The sequence below is a fragment of the Podarcis muralis genome, chromosome 12 (assembly GCF_964188315.1).
Source record: "Podarcis muralis chromosome 12, rPodMur119.hap1.1, whole genome shotgun sequence".
NCBI classification, from domain to species: Eukaryota; Metazoa; Chordata; class Lepidosauria; order Squamata; family Lacertidae; genus Podarcis; species Podarcis muralis.
In genome coordinates this window covers 63,190,869-63,214,279 of record NC_135666.1, presented here as the reverse complement: position 1 = coordinate 63,214,279, position 23,411 = coordinate 63,190,869, and the positions used below count along the sequence as shown (strand labels likewise).

The 23,411-nt window shown below is 49.3% G+C and overlaps 1 protein-coding gene across 1 annotated transcript in view; it reads left to right on the top strand.

Moving 5' to 3' along the window:
* LOC114607218 (alpha-lactalbumin-like) overlaps window positions 1-23,411 on the top strand; it is a 48,351-nt gene that overhangs the window by 12,097 nt on the left and 12,843 nt on the right.

Here is a 23,411-nt window from a genome sequence, read left to right as displayed (position 1 = left end):
ATGGGGAGCATGTCCCAATTTATTGTTCTACCTCTAGTTTTGGGCTGCAGCACTGAAAAGTTCAAGCCCAGTTTTTACTGCGTCATCAATATTATTTTCTTGTTTGTAATGTTCCCGTGTGTACATTGGTCACATCCTGCTCATAAAGAATGCTGATGTGCAACCCCTCCCCTCTTTTTCTGTGCCTTTAGGACACATTATCAAGTAAACTGCAGCAGAGGAGCCCTCAGCATTCTGCATCTCTCATGCTCTTATTTTTTGGAATATCAGTCCTGGTTCAAAAACTTAGTATTGTACGGGAAGAAAAAGGAAGTCCACATACATTTTAATTAAAAAAACTAACTGGGAATTCTTTCATTGTGTTTTAAGTCTCTTCCAAAAAGAAATAAAAGCCAATCAATGATAAAAGTGCTTGATGACTTCTCTTGTCTTTGTAAACTTGGGCTTTTATGCTAAGGATGTCTAGCACAGCTTGACCTCACATCTTCGCTATTCTTCTGAAGATGGAAGCCTCTGTGGTTTCCAGTGCTTTGTGAATAAGATCGAGGCCATTATTAATCAAAATAGATTCCATCCAGCTACTTGTATTTTTTCCTCACAATTGGCAGCTGCAGCATCCTAGGTGGGATAATTTTGCCTCCATGCCTAAGAAGGGATGAAACAGGTACAGAAAGATAACCAGCTGTTTTACATTCAATAGTTCATCCAATCAGGGTTGTGTATGCTGGTGCCTGTTTAAGGGGGTCTTGCTTCATTCATGCAGTTCTCAGTCATGACTGGACACCAAAGAGCAGGGCTGTGGTGGTCTGGGGTTGCAGGGGGTCAAAGACTCATTTCTATTTCAGCAGCAGGGATCTAGCAAGGTCCTTGTCTTCAGCATGAGATGAAAGCTTTCTAGCCACAGAAATAAGTCTTCTCACCCTTTGTGCTGGTTGGAGCCAATCAGAGTGAAAGGAAGTGAGTCAGTCACCGAGGATTGGCTCCTAGGGTTACTCTGGAGAAGGCCCTTGGGAAGGAACGGAGGATGAGTTGTTTTGTATGCTCCAAAGCTAAGCATTATAATGGCTTGGCCCTCCCACAGAAGCGAGACACCGGCAGTAATTATCTCAGGTTTATTGCTCAAACACATAAATCACTCCATAGCTCCTTCGCTCTGTGTCTGACTCCAAGTTTGCAGTTGCCGAGTCTAAACTCCGCCCCTTCCTCTTCTTCCAACAGGGGAAAAAAGTCTTCAGCTTCCACTCTTTTTCCGTCCTCTCACTGACCTTTTCGCGCCTTCGAGCTTTGGGGCTAGCTATTCCTGGCCTCTCCACTTCTGTCTCTGAGCTAAGATTGGTATCTGCTGCCTGCTCTCTCTCTGTTCTCTGAAGCTATGCCACTCAGCTGCCCCTCCTCCCTCTCACATACCAGCTCACATTCCAGTGTCCTTATCTCTCTCTGCCTGCTTTGATTCCCAGCTGCTGTCAGCTCCGGAACGAAGCTGACATCACCCCCTCCTCTAAGCCCCCCTTCCTCCTCCTTGGCTTCGTTACCTGTCTCGGAGGGCTCTCTCTGCTCTGGTGCCCACCATGTGCCACTCTCCTCAGCTTCTTCTTCGCTAAGGTCGTCCTCTTCCTCCCACCCTCTGGGCTTGGGTTTGTTGCAGGTCTGGGGCGTGTAAATCCTGGCTTTGTACCGAGGAGTTTTCTTCAGGTCCATAACCTTTCCATGGCACAAAATACTGTAACTGTCTTCTACACAGTCTTGAGTCTAAAATCTGTTGGATCTCAAACTTCTCCTGATCCTCCACCATGACTGGAAGAGGTGTCTTTTTAGGTTCCTGGTAGGGATGTGCAGGAAGGTATGGTGACAGGAGAGCCCTGTGAAATACAGGATGCATCTTCATTGAGGCAGGCAATCTCAATTTGAACGCTACAGGGTTTACCTGTTCTACCACTTCAAATGGCGCCAACCGCCTTGTACCTAACTTCTTGTACTTCCCCTTTGTTGGTAAGTCCTTGGCCGACAACCACACCTTACCCCCCACCTTGATCTCTTCTCCCTGCTGTCTACGTTCATCAGCATTCCTCTTATACACATTTTTAGCTGCGTCCAGCTTTTCTCTCAGTAGTTTGTGTAACACCTACATCTCCCCTACGAACTGTTCTGCTGCCGGCACCAACAAGGTGTCCTCTGGTTAAGGAAACACCCTCGGATGTCATCCATAGTTGGCCAGAAACGGTGTTTGTTGCGTAGACGCGTGTACCGCATTGTTATACGCGAATTATGCTAGTCCCAATTTATCCACCCAGTCCTCTTGCTGATAGTTCACGTAGCAACGAAGGTATTGCTGCAACGTAGCATTGGTCCTCTCTGACTCTCCATTGGTTTGAGCGTGTCTCGCTGATGTCAGACACACTTCAACTTCCAAAAGCTGGATCAGCTTCCTCCAAAACTGTGAGGTAAATTGTGTTCCTCTGTCCAAAATCACTCGCGACGGCAGCCTGTGCAGTTTGAACACGTGGTCTACAAACATCTGGGCCGTTTCCTGTGCCGACGGCAGCTTTGGGCATGGCACGAAGTGCGCCATTTTCGTGTACAAGTCCACCACGACCCAGATCACTGTCTGCTTTCGAGAAGGTGACATGTCTGTGATAAAATCCATCGTGATCGCCTCCCAAGGTCCTTGTGGAGTCGGAAGCAGTTGCAGAAGTCCCGCTACTGCTGCTCTAGGTGTTTTTGCTCGTTGGCAAGTGTCACATGCCCTGACATACTCCTGGGCCTCTTCTCTCATCCTGGGCCACCAAAACCATCTCCTTAGTTGATCTACGGTCTTGTACTGCCCAAAGTGACCCGCCGTCAGGTTGTCGTGGCACTGCCGCATGACTCGTGCCCGCAAATCCCCTGATGGCACGTAGAGCACCTCACCCTTAAACAAGAGGCCTTCCCTTTCAGTGAATCCTTCAGCGCTATTCTCCTTGTTATGTATCGCTGCCAGTTTCTGCTGCGTAAATTCATCTCCATGTGTTTGGCGCTTGAACTCCTCTACTCCGACAATTGACGTCGCCGCTAGTTGCAACTATTCTGGCTTCAGAATGTGTTTCAATTCTTGCTTCTGTTCTCCCCTCATGTATTCCGGTTTCTGGGACAAGGCGTCTGCCCTCTTGTTCAGGTGCCCCGGTACATATTGTATGCGGAAGTTGAAGCAGGCAAAGAACTGCAACCACCTGATCTGTCTCTGGTTCAGTTGTCTCGCGGTCTGCCAATATTCCAAGTTCTTGTGATCAGTGCGCACTTCCACTTGGTGTTGTGCACCTTCTAGGAAATGCCTCCATGTTTCCAAGGCCTCTTTTATAGCCAGCAGCTCCCTTTCCAAAATGGTGTAGTTCTGTTCTGAGGCGTTCAGCTTCCGCGAGTGGAATGCACATGGCCGTAAGTCCCCGTGGCTGTCTTCCTGCAGCAGCACAGCTCCTACTGCCCTTTCAGAAGCATCCATCTCCACTACCATCGGTCTGTACGGATCTACGTGGTGCAGGTACTCCTCCGCAGCGAACATCTCGAGCCTCTCAAACGCTCACTGCGCCTCCTCCGTCCAGACGAACGGCTTCTTGCCCCCAAGCAGTCAGTGAGGGGTGTGGTGAGTTGCGATTAGTTAGGCACGAACTTCCTGTAGTAGTTAGCGAAGCCCAAGAACCTCTGCAAGTCCTTCTTGGTCTTAGGCTTCTGCCACTCCAACACCACTTTCACCTTCGCTGGATCCATATGCACAGGAGACACACGATACCCAAAAAATTCCACCTCTGTCACGTGGAACTGGCACTTCTCCAACTTGGCGTAGAGTCTATGTGCCCTCAGCCGTTGCAACACCTCCCTTATGTGTCGCACATGCTTTTCAGGACTTTCTGAGTATATCAAAAGATCATCAAGGTAAGATACCACGTTCCTGTCTAGGAAGTCTGCCAAAACATGATTGATGAAGGCCTGGAAGGTGGCTGTGCCTGATTGCAACCCAAACGGCATCACTAAGTACTTGGTGGAAATTTTTGCTGATCTCAACCTCTCCAGCAGATAAATAATAATAATATTTTTTATTTATACCCCGCCCTTCCCAGCCAAGGCCGGGCCCAATACGTGGCAAGGGGTATCGGCTGGGAATCATGAGCTTGTTGGTCCACAACGAGCCTTTTTTCTGGGGTGTCCCTCTTGCTTACGAAGAAAACTGGGGCTCCCTCTGGTGCCTTTGTTGGTCGGATAAAACCCCTTGCCAAATTCTTCTGCAAGAACTCCCTCAGCTCAGCTAGTTCCATCTCTGACATGGAATAGAGGCAACTGGTGGGCATCTGGGCCCCTGGCACCAAGTCTATTTTGTGGTCATAAGGGCGGTGTGGGGGTAACTGGTCTGCCTCCTTCACGCAGAACACGTCTCTGAAGGTCTTATACTGCGGGGGTATGGAACTCTCTTCTCCCGTGAGTTTCCCTCCTACCTCTGCCCCCTTCGCTCCCACCTCTCTAGGTACTTCACGCCTCAAGCAGTTTGCTTGGCAAAAGGCTGGCGCGAACGTTAAGGAGCGTTGAAACCAGGCCACGACCGGATTGTGTTTTGTGAGCCACGTCATTCCTAGGACTATGGGGTGTGTCGCTAACTTAGTGATATGGAACCTCATTGTCTCCTTGTGCCCCACCACCTCCACCCCTAACGGTTGTGTGGCTTGAACCACCTCCCCCCCATTAAGGGTCTACCATCTATCGTCTGTACTGTATTGGGGAGTCTAGTTGCCGTGTCCCAAGGTTGTGTTGCTTTGCAAAATCTGCATCTACAAAGTCTAGCGAAGCCCCCGAATCCACCAACGCTTGCCCTTGCACCCTGCGGCCATCTGGGAGTTGTAGCGTCACAGGCAGAGCTATCCCAGGAATGACTGGTTCCATTTGAGGCCCCTCTACTGACTTGTATCCCAGCCCCTGGCCTCTCTTAAGGGCTGGGATTGGCCGTTTCACGACTGTTCTGCTTGAGGTTTGGGTTTTTCCTCCACCCTGGCTCCTAAAAGGGACCCCCCTGTCTTCCTATCAGGACACTGTTTAGCCAAATGCCCCTGCCTGGAGCACACAAAGCAAGTGCACGTCTCCCAACGCTGCTGACTCCCTTCCATGCCTTCCTGGTTCTCTCCCCTTCCACCAATCCAATCTGCATCGGTTCAACAGCTTCTCCCTGACTAGGTGTGCTGCCAACCCCCTGTTCCAGAAGCTTGGGAGTGTAGGCCCTTACCCCCCAAGGGCCCCCCTGCCCCCCTCTTCTCTAGCTTCCTCTGCTGTTGGCGTAGCCCTAGCTGTAAGGATGCTTGAACTATCTCTTCCAGCGACTGCATGGGTTGCATCTTCGCCATCTTGTCCAGGATCGAAGGACTCAGCCCTGCACGATACATGGCAGCAAGGGGCCGTGTTCTGTCCCCAGCCCACCTTGTGCACTAGTGAATTGAAGGTAGTCCAGTAAGAGGCCACAGTCATCCCCTTGTCGCAAGTTCAGTAGCTGCTGTTCTGCAGTGGCGTGCTCTAGTGGGCTCTTGAACATGGCATCCATCAGTCTCCAGAACTCCTGCAGGTTCCCTAGAGCACTGTGTTGGGTCTCCATAAGGGTGATAGCCCAGTCCTTAGCTGTTCCCCCCAGCCAACTGATCAGACATGCAACACACTGCTTATCTGAGCTGAATTCAGCTGATCTCAAGTCCAAAATGTATCTGGCTTCAGTTCTAAAGGCTGCATAACTTTCTGTAACTCCATTGTATTTAGCCGGGTTCAGTCCAGGCCCCCTGCTGCCTCTGAGGTTCCTTTCCTGTTCTGAAGTCAATCTCTGTTGCTGCAGTGCTCCTGCCAAAATATCTAGTTGGCTTTTGAGCTGCCATGTGTAGCTTCTTAATTCTGTTATGGGGTCTGTAGGTTCTGCTGCCCCTCTCATTGCTCCCCCAGCCGCACTTCCCACGTCCGGTACTTGCCCATCCATCACGGTCTTTGATGTCCTCCAGCATGAGAGATTAAGATAAGACTCGGCAATCTGTAATGGCTTGGCTCTCCTACAGAAGCGAGACACCGGCAGTAATTATCTCAGGTTTATTGCTCAAACACATAAATCACTCCATAGCTCCTTCACTCTGTGTCTGACTCCAAGTTTGCAGTTGCCGAGTCTAAACTCCACCCCTTCCTCTTCTTCCAACAGGGGAAAAAAGTCTTCAGCTTCCACTCTTTTTCCGTCCTCTCACTGACCTTTTCGCGCCTTCGAGTTTTGGGGCTAGCTATTCCCGGCCTCTCCCCTTCTGTCTCTGAGCTAAGATTGGTGTTTATAACTTTTTTATCTTCTGCTTGCTCTCTGCTCTCTGAAGCTCTGCCACTTGGCTGCCCCTCCTCCCTCTCACATTCCAGCTCACATTCCAGTGTCCTTATCTCTCTCTGCCTGCTTTGATTCCCAGCCGCTGTCAGGAATGAAGCTGACAAGCATTTGGGAAAACTGAAAACACAAGATGCTTCCATTTCAACAGAAGGGTGTCCAACATATGTTGTGTACAATTATATGCATTGCTGCACAAATCTGTTTATATTGCTGGTTACTTTAGGAAACCTGGAGTGTACATGCATATGTTGTTGTTGTTTAGTCATGTCCGACTCTTCGTGACCCCATGGACCAGAGCAGTGTTTCCCAACCGGTGTTCCGCGGCACACTAGTGTTCCACGAGATGTTGCCTGGTGTGCCGCGGCGGCGGCGGCTGCTACTGCAAAGCAGGGAGAGGCGGTGGCGGCGGGGAGCCGGGCAGGGAAGTTGCTGCTGGGGATGAAGAGGCGGCGGCAGCGGGAGGCGGACTTCTCTCCCTCTCTGGTGCTGCTGCTGTGAGGCGCTTGCCAGCCTACCGGCCCCTCCTGAGCGGGATATGGGTGGGCGGACGGGGTGGGTGGGGGAGAGGCGCCGGGCCCGCCTCGTGCCCTGACAGGAGCTGCCGCTGCGCCCGCCGGCGCCCTTGACGCGGCGCCCCTCACAGTGGCGTAGCGTGGGGGGTGCCAGGGGTGCCGGCCGCACCGGGCGCAACATCGGGGGGGGGCGCGAGTCCAGAGGGAAGGGACAAGTTCCTTCCTCCGCCGGGCTCCCCGCCGCCACCGCCAGCCTTGCGCCCTAGGGCGTGCGCGCCCCCTGCCGCCGCTGCGGCTGCGCTCCACTCACTGCTCGCAGGAGGAGCAGCCGCTGCAGCAGCGCCGACGCTGCCACCGACGCCTGGCCGGGCACGGGCAGCCTCCGCACCCCGACGCCGACGCCATCCCCTCGGCCCAGCCACAGGCGGCGGCTGCTTCTGCCGACTGGGAGGGAGGAGAGCTCTGAGGGGCCTCGCCGCGCCCTGCACTCCCCAAAACCCTCCGAGAGGAAGCTGGTGGGCGGGCGAGGGTCTCCCGGCGGAAGGGGGCGCCGCTGGCTCCGGCTCTCAGCGCAAGTCTCAGCCGCGGGGGGGGGGGGGGCGAGGACGGAGCGCGGCTGGAAGCCCCCGGACCCGGCCGGGAGGAGGAGAGGCGCTCGCCAAGCCCGGATCTGGAGCGCCTCGGAGCACGGGCTCCACCTACAGCCCAAGGAGAGGAGGGGGCGGGGAGGCGCGCAAGGGGAGGGGTTTCGGCTGCCTCGGCCCGCGGGGGCTCTGCAAATAATAAATTTAATAAATTCCTGCTGAGCCTTTGGGGGGGTCCTTGGCTCCTTCGCTCGCCCCCAGCCCCAGTGGCGTAGCATGGGGGGGGGTGCAGGGGGGCCGGCTGCAACATCTGGGGGGGGCGCGCTCGCACTCGAGTGCTAAAATCCACGGGTTAGGGGGCGCAAATTACTTGCCTTGCCCCGGGTGCTGACAACCCACGCTACACCACTGGCCCCTCATGCCGCCTCGAGAGGCGTTGGGGGGCAGTGAGACTCTGCCGGGCCCCGCCCCTCACTCTGCGCTCGGCTTCAGGGCTGTCTTGCGAGGGGGCGGCGGGAAAAGGCTCTGAGGAGAACCTCGCTCGCTGTCCCGCGTCGCTTTTCCTCACGTCGTTTTCCCTTTCCCTTGAGGGGACGGGGAGGTGAAGGGAGCCCGCCTTCCTCCTCGCACGTGGCGAGTCGTCGGTGGAGGTAGAGAAACCACGCACATTAGATATTCATAATAATAATAATGGTTTGAAATTTAAGACTCCCCCCCCCAAGGAAAAGGCACTTTCTTGCCCTGCCCGTGGACCAGGAGGTCGCGGCGGGCGAGGCCTTCAGCAGCGGGGCCCTTATTTGCACTGCCAGCCTGACCTTCACCCTCTTACATATAGAGAGGAAAGGAGACACGGAGGTGCAAAGGCTTGCGGGGCAGAAGTAAGCCCCGCTGAGTTCATCAGGGGTGCCAATGTGAATACAGTATGATATTGGGGGGGGGGAGGCAAGTAAACCCCGCCCTGCATAGTTGATCACATTGGCAATGCCCATCAACTGGGGGACTGGCCCCCTCAAATGTTTTATTGGGGGACCTGAAGCAGTGGCGTAGCGTGGGGGTGCAGGGGGGCCTGGCGTAACATCTTGGCGGGGGGCACGCTCGCACTCGAGTGCTAAAATCCACGGGTTAGGGGGCACAAATTATTTGCCTTGCCCCGGGTGCTGACAACCCACGCTACGCCACTGGTCATCGGCTCCGGTTGTTGCCTTTCTCCGCCGAGGTCGGTGGACCTTGCGCCCGGTGGACATGAGCCAACAGTGTGACGCGGCAGCTAAAAAAGCCAATGCAATTCTGGGCTGCATCAATAGGAGTATAGCATCTAGATCAAGGGAAGTAATAGTGCCACTGTATTCTGCTCTGGTCAGACCTCACCTGGAGTACTGTGTCCAGTTCTGGGCACCATAGTTCAAGAAGGACACTGACAAACTGGAACGTGTCCAGAGGAGGGCAACCAAAATGATCAAAGGCCTGGAAACGATGCCTTATGAGGAACGGCTAAGGGAGCTGGGCATGTTTAGCCTGGAGAAGAGGAGGTTAAGGGGTGATATGATAGCCATGTTCAAATATATAAAAGGATGTCACATAGAGGAGGGAGAAAGGTTGTTTTCTGCTGCTCCAGAGAAGCGGACACGGAGCAATGGATCCAAACTACAAGAAAGAAGATTCCACCTAAACATTAGGAAGAACTTCCTGACAGTAAGAGCTGTTCGACAGTGGAATTTGCTGCCAAGGAGTGTGGTGGAGTCTCCTTCTTTGGAGGTCTTTAAGCAGAGGCTTGACAACCATATGTCAGGAGTGCTCTGATGGTGTTTCCTGCTTGGCAGGGGGTTGGACTCGATGGCCCTTGTGGTCTCTTCCAACTCTATGATTCTATGACCCCGAGCCTAGGCTTCCTTCCCGCACCCCGCTTTCCGAAGACCGCACACCAGTTGGGCCAGTACATATTCCCCTCCCGTGACTGGAGCGGAATAGCCCTTTCTCTTCTTCCCCAACCCTTGTCGTTGGAGGAGTCCCTCAGTCCCTCGCTTTGCTGCCTCCTCCCCCCCCCACCCCCAAAGCTTGGAGGTTCCCCGGCAAGGGGGAGGGGAAAAAATTGAAAGTTACACTTTCGTGCGTCCCTCCCGGCGTGACGCTGCGCGCTGACGTCACGGGGCTGTAATGGTGGTGTGCCTCGAGATTTTTTTCATCAAACAAGTGTGCCTTTGCCCAAAAAAGGTTGGGAAACACTGGACCAGAGCACACCAGGCACTCCTGTCTTCCACTGCCTCCCGCCGTTTGGTCAAACTCATGCTGGTAGCTTTGAGAACACTATCCAACCATCTCGTCCTCTGTTGTCCACTTCTCCTTGTGCCCTCCATCTTTCCCAACATCAGTGTCTTCTCCAGGGAGTCTTCTCTTCTCACGAGGTGGCCAAAGTATTGGAGCCTCAGCTTCATGACCTGTCCTTCCAGTGAGCACTCAAGGCTGATTTCCTTCAGAATGGATAGGTTTGATCTTCTTGCAGTCCATGGGACTCTCAAGAGTCTCCTCCAGCACCATAATTCAAAAACACCAATTCTTTGGTGATCAGCCTTCTTTATGGTCTAGCTCTCCCTTCCATACATCACTACTGGGAAAACCATAGCTTTAACTATACGGACCTTTGTTGGCAAGGTGATGTCTCTGCTTTTTAAGATGCTGTCTAGGTTTGTCATTGCTTTTCTCCCAAGGTACATGCATATAATATTCATGTAATAATGATGTGTACAATATGCAAGAACTGTAAAGGACAAGCTCAACATTTTCAGAAAATTCTATCCATACTGTGAGCAGCTTCCTAGTAGCTTGAAGCATCAGGTGGTACGCAAGTCAGAGATGGGCACCTTATGATGTTGCTGGATGGACTACAACTCCCATAAACTGTTACCATTATCCATACTGGCTTGGGGTTAATGGGAGTTGGAGTCCAACAACATCCAAGAATCCCTGTGTTCCCCACCCACGAGTTTGGTAATAATGTAAGTTGCAATCTAAGTGCAGTTTTATTTTTAGTTTTTTTTAAATCTGGAATGCAATGAGATGTGTAAAAAAAAAAGGAGATGGACCAGAAATGGAGTGAAATCGTCTGATCTTTCCATTCCTAGTGTCCAGCAGGTGGTAAACTTGTTTTTCTTTTCTGAATTTCTGTACCAGAAGTCCCTAGTGCCCAAAGGGGCAGCCATTTCATTTTCTGTACATTCCTCCTTGAAAAAGAAACTGTGCTGCTGTATCATGAACTACAATTTCCCAAGGGCGTTGGAGGATTGCATTCATGGTACACTGCAGCTGTGAGCTGCTGGCCTGCCAAAAGTACCACCCCAACATGTCATACAAAATGACTGCACCAAACTGGACCTCTTAAGGCAGTTAATTCTGATCAGCTGTTTGCATGGATTGTTCACTTCTTTTCACCAGTTTTGTTATATTCATTCTGTGCTCCTCTAAGACCAGATGCTCCAGCTATCCCATCTTAGTGTGAAGGCTTCTAGTATTAGTGTATAAACACTTCTATACAATGCCTCTCTCTCCAAAGAACTTGTTCTTTGCTGGAGGCAGCAACCTTGAATAGATTGATTGATCTATTCAATCAATCCCTTTTGTACTGTGAATTTGAAAATGAACCAATCAATCATCCAATATTTTTTTTCACATGGCAGAAATAAAGGTAAAGGACCCCCTGACAGTTAAGTCCAGTTGCAGACGATTCTGGGGTAGCAGCGCTCATCTCACTTTACAGGCCGAGGGATCCGGCTTTTGTCCGCAGACAGTTTATCTGGGTCATGTGGCCAGCATGACTAAGCCACTTCTGACGAAACCACAGCAGCACACGGAAACGCTGTTTACCTTCCCACTGGAGCAGCACCTATTTATCTACTTGCACCTTTTTTTTTTGCATGCTTTCGAACTGTTAGGTTGGCAGGAGCTGGGACCGAGTAATGGGAGCTCACCCCGTCACTCGCAGGGATTTGAACCGCCAACCTTCTGATCGGGAAGCCCTGGGCTCAGTGGTTTAGACCACAGCGCCACCCACATCCCTTATTTGGGAAGAGGGCTAGAAAATACATTGGCACAAAAAAGGGGGGGATTTCAAGCTGTCAAACACAATTTCATGTTTGCTGCAAATACATTTAAAAATAAATTAGCTTGAGAGTTATTTCAGCAGATGCACACAAACGACCATTTTCTTTGTAAAATACACAGTTAAAACATTCCAATAAAAGGGGGGCTTAATCACACATGTGGCATCACACTGAGTGGAGGAGCATGCCTGTCAAATGTATAATATGCCCAGAGGAATTTCTACAATCCAAGATAATAGGTGAAAAATGTCCACAGAGTGTTAAACTGTCCTTCCCTGATGCCTATGTGAAGGAAGTGAGAGAACATGACATGCTTCTACTGGACTGAGAAATCAAGATTGTGAAATAGATGGTTTTGTCTTTAAGGTACCACAAGACTCATTATTTTTGCTACAACTGAAAGGCAGTATTCAGGGAAGGTAACAGCATGTAAATATTTTTTGATGGCTCAGCTATGTGTACACTATATGTAAAAAAAGAAGATGCATATATTTCTGTGGACAATGAAATGGAAGAAATACTTGCACAAGTAAATCAATTGCATCAGAATTTAAAATAAAGGATGGGTATGCAAAGGAATGTTGGCATGTTCACATATCCCTGACTGTAGTCCAGCAGCATCAGAAGTGCTCAGAAGTTTCAACTAGAAAAAGGGAAAACAGCCCGGAGGGAGAGGAGGAAGGCAGTAGGGAGGTTGGAACTGTGCAGATATGCAGGCACGAGCACCAGATGGCATCTACTGCGCACCTGCACAGCCCCAACTTCTCTGCCAACTTGCCCCTTTCCCTTCCCGTAAATGGTAGCAATGCTACTCATGAGGAGACCAGGTGTGCAGGACCTGAAAAAAGTGGCAGTTAGGAAGTTAGGTTGAGCCACAGAAGGTGCAAACAGTATCCCATTTCCGAAGGAATTTGGGAAGAGGGCTAGCTCTATTTTGTTGTGACATTCTCCTTGTTGGTTACTGCTATGTAATTTTTATATATATTGGCTGTGATTTTTTTATTTTTAAAAATTATGTTCGTCATTTTTAATTGCTGTTGTTGCCAACTGCTTTCAAAGCCTGCTAAGCAGAAAGCAGGATACAAATATTTTCAAAACACTGAAGTAAATATGTAAAATTACTATATTTGAGTGACACCAGGGGTACCATCTTAAATAAAATAATGAATCACATGGTGTGGTGCACGCACACCATTTGAATGGCAATGTCTATTAGCTTGGGGGGTGGCTGGCCCACTCAGATTTTTTTTATGAGGGGGGGGGGGCAAATATCCCTCAGGCCCTAGGAGGTGGCTCCTGTGAATGACATCAAGCAGAGGGTTGAAGATTAAATGCTTCCAGTTGAGATTAAATGCTTCCAGTTGAGATTAAATGCTTCCAGTTGAGAAAGAGATTCTTACTTGATGCCAAAAGGCATCAAGAAAGGCATCATACTGTTGTTGTTGTTGTTTAGTCGTTTAGTCGTGTCCGACTCTTCGTGACCCCATGGACCAGAGCACGCCAGGCACCTCTGTCCTCCACTACCTCCCGCATCATACTACCACTGCTGAAATGAACACCAGGCTTGCCTTGTGGTGTCAGAAAATACCGTATTTTTCGCACCATAGGACGCACCGGACCATAGGGCGCACCCAGTTTTTAGGGGGGGAAATCAAGAAAAAAATCTTTCCCCCCCCAGCCCCAAAGAGCAGCGTACAGGGTGCGCCAACCTCTCCCTGCCGGAGGGGTTGCGAGCAGCTATGGAGCAAGCCAGGTTTTGGCTTCCCCTTTAGCCCCATGCAGCCTCTCCTTGCGGAGGGGTTGCGCGCAGCTATGGAAGAAGGCAAGGCAGCAAGCGGGATGGATCCCGCTCGCTGTTTTGCCTTCCCCTTTAGCCCCGCGCAGCCTCTCCTTGCGGAGGGGTTGCACGCGGCTATGGAAGAAGGCAAGGCAGCGAGCGGGATGGATCCCGCTCGCTGTTTTGCCTTCCCCTTTAGCCCCGCGCAGCCTCTCCTTGCGGAGGGGTTGCGCGCGGCTATGGAAGAAGGCAAGGCAGCGAGCGGGATGGATCCCGCTCGCTGTTTTGCCTTCTCCTTTAGCCCCGTGCAGCCTCTCCTTGCGGAGGGGTTGCGCGTGGCTATGGAAGAAGGCAAGGCAGCGAGCGGGATGGATCCCGCTCGCTGTTTTGCCTTCCCCTTTAGCCCCGCGCAGCCTCTCCTTGCGGAGGGGTTGCGCGCGGCTATGGAAGAAGGCAAGGCAGCGAGCGGGATGGATCCCGCTCGCTGTTTTGCCTTCTCCTTTAGCCCCGTGCAGCCTCTCCTTGCGGAGGGGTTGCGCGCGGCTATGGAAGAAGGCAAGGCAGCGAGCGGGATGGATCCCGCTCGCTGTTTTGCCTTCCCCTTTAGCCCCGCGCAGCCTCTCCTTGCCGGGAGATGCTGCGCAGGGCTTTCCTGGCTTTTCTGGGAGGTGGGGGAATTCCCCCACCTCCCGCAAAACCGGCAGAAGACGCGCGCACTTTAAAAGGGCTGCACGGCTTCTTCTGGCTTTCCTGGGAGGTGGGGGGATTCCCTCACCTCTCGCAAAAGCCCGCAGAAGCCGTGAGCTCTTTAAAGGGGCTGCGCGGCTTCTCCTGGCTTTTCTGGGAGGTGGGGGAATTCCCCCACCTCCCGCAAAACCGGCAGAAGCCGCGTGCACTTTAAAAGGGCTGCACAGCTTCTCCTGGCTTTCCTGGGAGGTGGGAGAAGGGACTGATGCGGCCAGTCAGTCCCTTCTCCCTCCTGTGGAAAAGCCCGCAAGAGCGCACGGAGCTTGTGTGCGGCTCTTGGGGGCTTTTCCCGCCTGCCTCCCCCCCTGCATTCGCTCCATAGGACGCACACACATTTTCCCTTGCTTTTTAGGAGGGGAAAAGTGCGTCCTATGGTGCGAAAAATACGGTATATCATGTCTGCTTGCCACTCACTGTCACACACAATAGTACATATGCATTGAATGCCCATGTACAGCTATTTTGGAACGAGGCTCAGCTAGGTTTCCCAGACCTGTAGGGCCAGTTGCATGAGTATTTTGAAGGTGGGTGTAGGAACAGGTCTGATGGCAGCTGTAAACCCAGTGCTTCCTTTGACAGTTTTTAGAAGTGGAATTGGCTCCATGTAATGGCTGTTGCTACCCTATAAGAGCGGGCCATATAGCTCAGCATCAGGGGCATCTGCCTTGCATGCCGAAGGGCCCAGATTCAATCCCCAGCATCTCCAGGAAGGACTGGGAGAGACCCCTGTCTGCAACCCTGGAGAGCCACTGCCAGTCACTGTAAGCAGTACTGACCTGGATGGGCCCATGCACCTGACTCCATATAAGGCAGATTTTGATGTTCCAATGAGATGGAACAAGAAGAACACTTGCAGATGGAATGAACAGCCTACAGCCAGGGACTATAAAACCTGGGCTCTGGACACACTGTTCTGCAAAGACCAGCAGCAATGAAGGCCACTCCATATTCTACCTGCTCATTGTAGGCCATGAGACCAAAGTGTTTGATGCCTGTGAACTGTTTTATCTACTGAGAAGTTATGGAATGGACTCTACACGGACTGGTTTACATCAATGTGAGTTCATGGGGTATACAACTTCCACCCTACTGGTATGATTAACTTAGATGCATTTTGCAGTACAGTGGTGCCTCGCAAGATGAAATTAATTCGTTCCGCAAGTCTCTTCGTCTTGCGAGTTTTTCGTCTTGCGATGCACGGTTTCCCATAGGAATGCATTGAAAATCAATTAATGCGTTCCTATGGAAACCGCCTTCAGACCAGGTCCGGGGACAGTCTGTCCCCGACCTCTTCTGAGGGCTGGGGGGGGGGGGGACAAGGGCTTTTCTTCCCACCCCCAGCATTTTAAAAAACCCCGGGACAGCGGAGGACTTCTCCGCTGTCCGGGGCGATCTTAAAATGCTGGCGGGCGGCATTTTAAAATTGCCCCAGGGACAGCGGAGGACTTCTCCACTGTCCGGGGCGATTTAAAAGCCCCTGGGAAGGCAGGAAGGGGGGACAAAGACTTGCGAAGCAAGCCCATAGGGAAATTTGTCTTGCGAAGCAAGCCCATAGGGAAATTCGTTTTGCGAAGCGCCTCCAAGCAAGCCCATAGGGAAATTCGTTTTGCGAAGCGCCTCCAAAACGGAAAACCCTTTCGTCTAGCGGGTTTTCCGTCTTGCGGGGCGTTCGTCTTGCGGGGCACCACTGTATGTGATTTCAATTTCCTCCCGTTTCGCTTTTCTGAAGAAAGTGTGTGTCATGCATTATCATGCATATATTTTTTTGTTTAAAAGTAATTATCCTTATTAACGCTTACGATCCTGTTTCAAATAGTGTGGTGAAATTGGAAATTAATCTATAGAACTTGCAAGAACCATGAGAAAGAAATTTGTAATATTGTAGCAAAGTCTTAAAAGCTGTTAGAAATGTTGTGGTGTGTACTCCCTATTATTTTACAAGGAAAGGCAGGATTTTGAATCATAGAATCATAGAGTTGGAAGAGACCACAAGGGCCATCGAGTCCAACCCCCTGCCAAGCAGGAAACACCATCAGAGCACTCCTGACATATGGTTGTCAAGCCTCTGCTTAAAGACCTCCAAAGAAGGAGACTCCACCACACTCCTTGGCAGCAAATTCCACTGTCGAACAGCTCTTACTGTCAGGAAGTTCTTCCTAATGTTTAGGTGGAATCTTCTTTCTTGTAGTTTGGATCCATTGCTCCGTGTCCGCTTCTCTGGAGCAGCAGAAAACAACCTTTCTCCCTCCTCTATGTGACATCCTTTTATATATTTGAACATGGCTATCATATCACCCCTTAACCTCCTCTTCTCCAGGCTAAACATGCCCAGCTCCCTTAGCCGTTCCTCATAAGGCATCATTTCCAGGCCTTTGACCATTTTGGTTGCCCTCCTCTGGACACGTTCCAGTTTGTCAGTGTCCTTCTTGAACTGTGGTGCCCAGAACTGGACACAGTACTCCAGGTGAGGTCTGACCAGAGCAGAATACAGTGGCACTATTACTTCCCTTGATCTAGATGCTATACTCCTATTGATGAGGCCCAGAATTGCATTGGCTTTTTTAGCTGCCGTGTCACACTGTTGGCTCATGTCAAGTTTGTGGTCAACCAAGACTCCTAGATCCTTTTCACACGTACTGCTCTCAAGCCAGGTGTCACCCATCTTGTATTTGTGCCTCTCATTTTTTTTGCCCAAGTGCAATACTTTACATTTCTCCCTGTTAAAATTCATCTTGTTTGTTTTGGCCCAGTTCTCTAATCTGTCAAGGTCGTTTTGAAGTGTGATCCTGTCCTCTGGGGTGTTAGCCACCCCTCCCAGTTTGGTGTCATCTGCAAATTTGATCAGGATGCCCTTGAGTCCATCATCCAAGTCGTTGATAAAGATGTTGAATAAGACCGGGCCCAAGACAGAACCCTGTGGCACCCCACTAGTCACTCTTCTCCAGGATGAAGAGGAACCATTGATGAGCACCCTTTGGGTTCGGTCAGTCAGCCAGTTACAAATCCACTGAGTGGTAGCATAGTCAAGACCGCATTTTACCAGCTTCTTTACAAGAATATCATGGGGCACCTTGTCAAATGCCTTGCTGAAATCAAGGTAGACTACATCCACTGCGTTCCCTTCATCTACCAGGCTTGTAATTCTGTCAAAAAACGAGATCAGGTTAGTCTGACATGACTTATTTTTCAGAAATCCATGCTGACTATTGGTGATCACAGCATTCCTTTCTAGGTGCTCACAGACTGTTTGCTTAATGATCTGCTCCAGAATCTTCCCTGGTATTGATGTCAGACTGACTGGGCGGTAATTATTTGGGTCCTCTCTTTTCCCCTTTTTGAAAATAGGGACAACATTTGCCCTCCTCCAGTCTGCCGGGACTTCGCCTGTTCTCCAGGAATTCTCAAGGATGACTGCCAGTGGTTCTGAAATCACATCTGCCAGTTCTTTTAATACTCTTGGATGCAGTTCATCTGGCCCTGGAGACTTGAATACATCTAGACTAGCCAAGTATTCTTGTACTATCTCCTTAGTTATTCTGGGCTGTGTTTCCTCTGCTGAATCATTTGCTCCAAATTCTTCAGGTCGGGCATTGTTTTCTTTATCGGAGAAGACTGAGGCAAAGAAGGCATTGGGGAGTTCAGCCCTTTCTGTGTCCCCTGTTTGCATTTCACCATCTTCTCCTCTGAGTGACCCCACGGTTTCTTTGTTCTTCCTTTTGCTACGAACATACCCATAAAAGCCTTTTTTGTTGCTTTTAACCTCTCTAGCAAGCCTGAGTTCATTTTGTGCTTTAGCTTTTCTGACTTTGTGTCTACACGTGCTGGCTATTTGTTTGAATTCCTCTTTGGTGGTTTCCCCCCTTTTCCATTTTTTGTACACATCCTTTTTTAATCTTAACTCAGTTAAAAGTTCTTTAGATAGCCACCCTGGCTTCTTTAGGCACCTTCCATGTTTCCGTCTCATTGATATTGCCTGAAGTTGTGCTTTTACTATCTCCCTCTTAACAAACTCCCAGCCATCTTGAACTCCCTTTCCTTTTAGTATTACTGTCCATGGGATCTCACCCAGCACTTCCCTAAGCTTTATGAAGTCGGCTTTCTTAAAGTCGAGAAATTGAGTCCTAGTATGCTTGGCTGCTCCTTTCCGCTATATAGTAAACTTCAGAAGAGCATGATCACTCGCGCCTAATGATCCTTCCACTTCTACCCCACTAACCAGGTCATCAACATTGGTTAGGACCAGATCTAAAATGGCTGTTCCTCTTGTTGCTTCTCCCACTTTCTGGACAATGAAGTTGTCTGCAAGGGCAGTGAGGAATCTGTTTGACCTTATGCTCTTGGCTGAGTTTGACATCCAACAAATATCCGGGTAATTGAAGTCCCCCATTACTACTATCTCCCTTCCTTTTGCATGCTTGGCCATCTGTTCCAGGAAGGCATCATCTATGTCCTCCGTTTGGCTTGGGGATCTATAGTAAACTCCCACAATGAGGTCACTGTTATTCTTCTCTCCCTTAATTTTCACCCAAATGCTCTCACTTTGGCTTTGAGGTTCTAAATCTTGGATCTCTTCACAGGTATACACATCCCTGACATATAACGCCACTCCTCCTCCTTTCTTGTCTGGTCTGTTTCTTTGAAATAGATTGTATCCCTCCATTATTACATTCCAATCGTGGGATTTATCCCACCAGGTTTCAGTGATTCCTATTATGTCATATTTAGTTTGCTGTACCAGGAGCTCAAGCTCATCTTGTTTATTTCCCATGCTTTGCGCATTAGTGTACAGACATTGAAGTCCATTAATCATTCCCCCGTGTCTCTTATTTAAGGATTTTCTCCTCCCACCACTAGGTCTGCATGCTCTTTGCTCCATTCGGTCTATGACATTTGGATGATCATCTTCATCAATTGATAGACTCCTACCTTCAGGAGCACTGTCTCCCTCCCCCACATTAGTCAGTTTAAAGCCCTCCTGATGAGGTTTCTGAGATTTTTTGCAAAAACATTCCTCCCAACCGTTGTGAGGTGCAGCCCATCGCTTGCCAGAAGTCCATCTTCAAGAAACTGCATTCCGTGATCTAAGAATCCAAACCGTTCCTGTTTGCACCATTTGCAAAGCCAGTTGTTCACTTCCACTATTTTTCCCTCTCTCCCTGGGCCACGTCGTTCAACTGGGAGGACAGATGAGATGACAATTTGTGCATTTAATTGCTTCAATTTCCTGCCCAGAGCCTCATAATCTCTTTTGATCTTCTGGAGGCTATTGCTTGCAGTGTCATTGGTTCCCACATGAACCAAGAGGAAGGGGTATTTGTCAGTGGGTTTTATGATTCCTTGCAGTCGTTCAGTTACATCTTGGATCTTAGCCCCGGGGAGACAGCACACTTCCCGAGACATCTTGTCAGGCCCACAGATCACTGCTTCTGTTCCCCTCAGTAGGGAATCCCCTATCACCACTACACGCCTCCTCTTAGGTCTGGTCGGGGTTCTTCTGTGAGCTGTCGGTTCCAAGGTCGCCTGGACATTCCCAGAGGACTGCCTTTGCTCCTCGTCTTCATATACCTGATCGACTGTAATGAGGGAGAGATCCTCAAATGGAGTCTGCTCTTCGTCTTCCATGCTAGGGGAAAGGACCTCAAAGCGATTGCGTATTTCTAAACAATCAGAGCGAACCCTGGGCCTCCTACTTCTTTGAGTCACGTTTCTCCATATATCTGACTCCTGTGTTGGTGAACTAGCCACCTTCTCAGGGGAGTCCCCTGTCTCTTCCTTGGTGGAGACGGTGTGCTCTGTTGCTTCCAAGAAGAGTTCCAGCTCTCTAATTCTTTGGAGCGTAGCTACACGTTCCTCCAGTTGCTGGACTTTGTCTTTTAAGAGGGCAATCAACATGCAATTGCTGCAGGTAAAGCTGCCTGCAACCTTTGGCAAGATGGCAAACATTGCGCAGGAACCACAGGCGACTGCAGCTGTTCCCTCACCCTCCATCTTGGGAACGTGTCGTTGGGGGTGACTACAGTGGTCCTCTATCATAAAAAGTGTGGAGACAGGACAAATAAATCCCTCCCAAAAAACCTAGGTCTCCCCCAACAAATGTTTGCGACTAGCTCCCCTAAATCTAAAATATGGATCAAACTGTGTGCGCCGCTAGGCGCGCGCCGCTGCCCTAAGGCTCTGATAAGCTCCTCCCACAGCTAATCACCTACCTCAACAGAAGCCCTGCCCCCTCTGACCTTTGCCCAGAGAGAGCAGCTAATCAGGCACAAGAAACTCACACAAGAAAACCCTTTTTGTTCCTTCAGCTGCTGCCCTAAAGCTCTGATAAGCTCCTCCCACAGCTAATCACCTACCTCAACAGAAGCCCTGCCCCCTCTGACCTTTGCCCAGAGAGAGCAGCTAAACAGCCACAAGAAACTCACACAGGAAAACCCTTTTTGTTCCTTCTTCAGCTGCTGCCCTAAAGCTCTGATAAGCTCCTCCCACAGCTAATCACCTACCTCAACAGAAGCCCTGCCCCCTCTGACCTTTGCCCAGAGAGAGCAGCTAATCAGCCACAAGAAACTCACACAAGAAAACCCTTTTTGTTCCTTCTTCAGCTGCTGCCCTAAAGCTCTCAAAACTGTGAATTTTTGAGAGCTTTAGGGCAGCAGCTGAAGATTACACAACTGTGTAATCGCTAGCTCTCAAAACTGTGAATTGTGAAATGTAAACTAGCAAGATTCAAAGGAGGCATCACAACATTTGAAAAGTTTTAGAAGTTGTTAGAAATGTTTATAGTCACCCTGTGAGCCCTTTGAAAGACAGAATATAAACCAAATAGAATAAAATGATATATACTACTTGTTATTTTATAATGTTACAACAAGAAAGATTGAACGAATCACATATGTTAAGGCTGAATTGTTAATATCAATTATTTTAAAGCTTTTAAACTGAATCTGGAGCTGAAATTGGAGTTATTTTTAAAATCCCATCCTATATCAATGTTTTGGAGCTCGCTTTATTATTCAAAATATATTCCACATTTCTGATTTTTATACCATGCTTCTATAACCAGTTGTCTGTTTGGCTACATTTGCAAGTAACTTGACTACCAACTACTTTACAAGTGAAGGCGACCATCCATACTATGGATTATTCTGACTGGATGGTGCCAAATGGTGCAGTAATGGGAAGCAAGCCTCGAAGAACAAATGCAGCATTGCCTGCAATAGTAAGTGACTCCTTATAAACCTTTGCCATGTGTGACTCAAGATCACCAGGTTATTTCTTATTATTAAGAAGTGTTAAAGGCTTAAGCTAGTTGGAATATAACCAGAATGGACCCTATGGGAGGAATTTAACATAGTGCAATTGTTCCATCAGTGCATGCATTTCAGCTTGTCAGGGGGAATGATTCCCCTTCTCCTAACCTCATGCATTGTCCTGGGGTTTCTCCTGATCTCTTCAAGCCAATTCGGGAGCACACAGGGGGGAGCCGGTTGTGCTGGTGGGACTCATTAGCTTTACTAATACTATTTTAATATTTTAATAATATTTATACCCCACCCACTCTGGGTGGCTTCCAATGCATATAAAAACACAATCAAACATCAAACATAAAAAACTTCCCAAAACTTCTTCTAAAAGTTGTATAATTATTTATCTCTTTGACATCTAGCAGGCACCACTACTGAGAAGGCCCTCTGCCAGGTTCCCTGTAACATCACTTCCCACAGTGAGGGAACCGCCAAAACACCCTCGGAGCTGGACTTCCATGTCTGGGCTGAACGGGGGGGGGGGGAGAGACGCTCCTTCGGGTATACAGGGCAACACTGTTGAGGGCTTTAAAGTTCAGTACCAGCACTTTGAATTGTGCTCTGAAATGTGAGCCAGTGAAGACCCTTTAGCTGCCAAATTTTGGATTGGTTTTAGTTTCCAAGTCACCTTCAGATGTAGCCCCACATAGAGCGCCTTGCAGAAGTCCAAGTGGGAGTATGGACCACTCTGTCTGCGGGCAGGTAGGGTCTTAGCCCCCATCCACCCCCTATCCCCTCAAAACAGTACTTGTCAGGATTCAGCCTCAATTTGTTAACCACCATCCTTCCTCCAACCACCTCCAGACACTCACAGCCAGTTGAAATTAATATGACTAAGTTAGGTCCATTAATTCCAGTTCCCCATTATCCTTCCTTCCTTCCCCTCTCTTTGTGTGGAAGGCTTTCAGATTCCTTTATCATCTGGGTGGCTCTTCCTTTTTCTTTCATATGTTATTTTATTAGTTTCCCTATATTAATCCAATTATACAAATTATACAAATACCAATTGATTCCAAATTAATTCCAATTAATTCCAAATTATGTAATGCAATTTAATCAATCAATCAATCAATCAATCAATCTTTATTATGGTCCAGAGACCCAACAAATCGTTACAAAGCAATGCAAAATTCAGACAGGCAATTTGGTTGCGACATCTGTCACCCCATTGATCGCCAGGGTTGATTCGGCTGATCTGGCTGGCTAGGCAGGTGTCCCCTTCCTTCCTCACCGCTCCATATGTGTCCCTTCCGAAGTTGCGTGGAAGAGGACGACCATCCCAGATAGAAGGAGTGTACCGTTCTTCGGTCAAGGGTATACGATAGCTGTGCTCCCCTGCTAGAACCTCCAAACAACCTCAATTTAATTAAAGTGGTTTGCCGTGCTCCATAGCGCATTAATCGTATTCTTATATTACTGCGATTCATATTCCTATTAGCTTCTAATTACATTCCAATTGATATAATAATCACTTAGATAGCAGCTGCATTCTTAAAGATTTCTGTTCCTGTTATTATGTTATTTCACTTTTCAAAGAATTTCAAGTGAGGAGCTCTGACTTTTTTCAGTCTGCATGTGCCAGTCTAATATGTCCAACTGTTCGTACCCTTGGCTTTGTTTGCTGCCACGTCCTTGAGGTTCTTCTGCTGCTCTTGGATAGAGCTATAATCCCAGAGTTTCTCAAGGTTTCTCAGTTTAGCTCCATCCCACAATGCTCCCATACTGCTTGGCTTCTACCAGACAGACAACAGACTATAGCAGTCTACTCCTTCCCGCTGATCAGTCTTGAAGCTTTGCCATTTCCTCCTCAGCCTGTTTCAAGCGTAGCCGCAGGTAGTCTGGCAGCTCTTTCCTTTTGATTCACCACCATCCTTAAAGCCTCTGTGCAGCTGTTTGTCCACAGCCACCAAATTCCTTTCATCTTTATGACTGCATTTTCTGGCCAATGTCCTTCTTCTTAGGCTGTATCTCAACTCCTCTTGGTCTCTTTTCTTTTTCCATTGTTTTTGAGGGGTGGGTGGGGATCAGCTCTGATTTCACA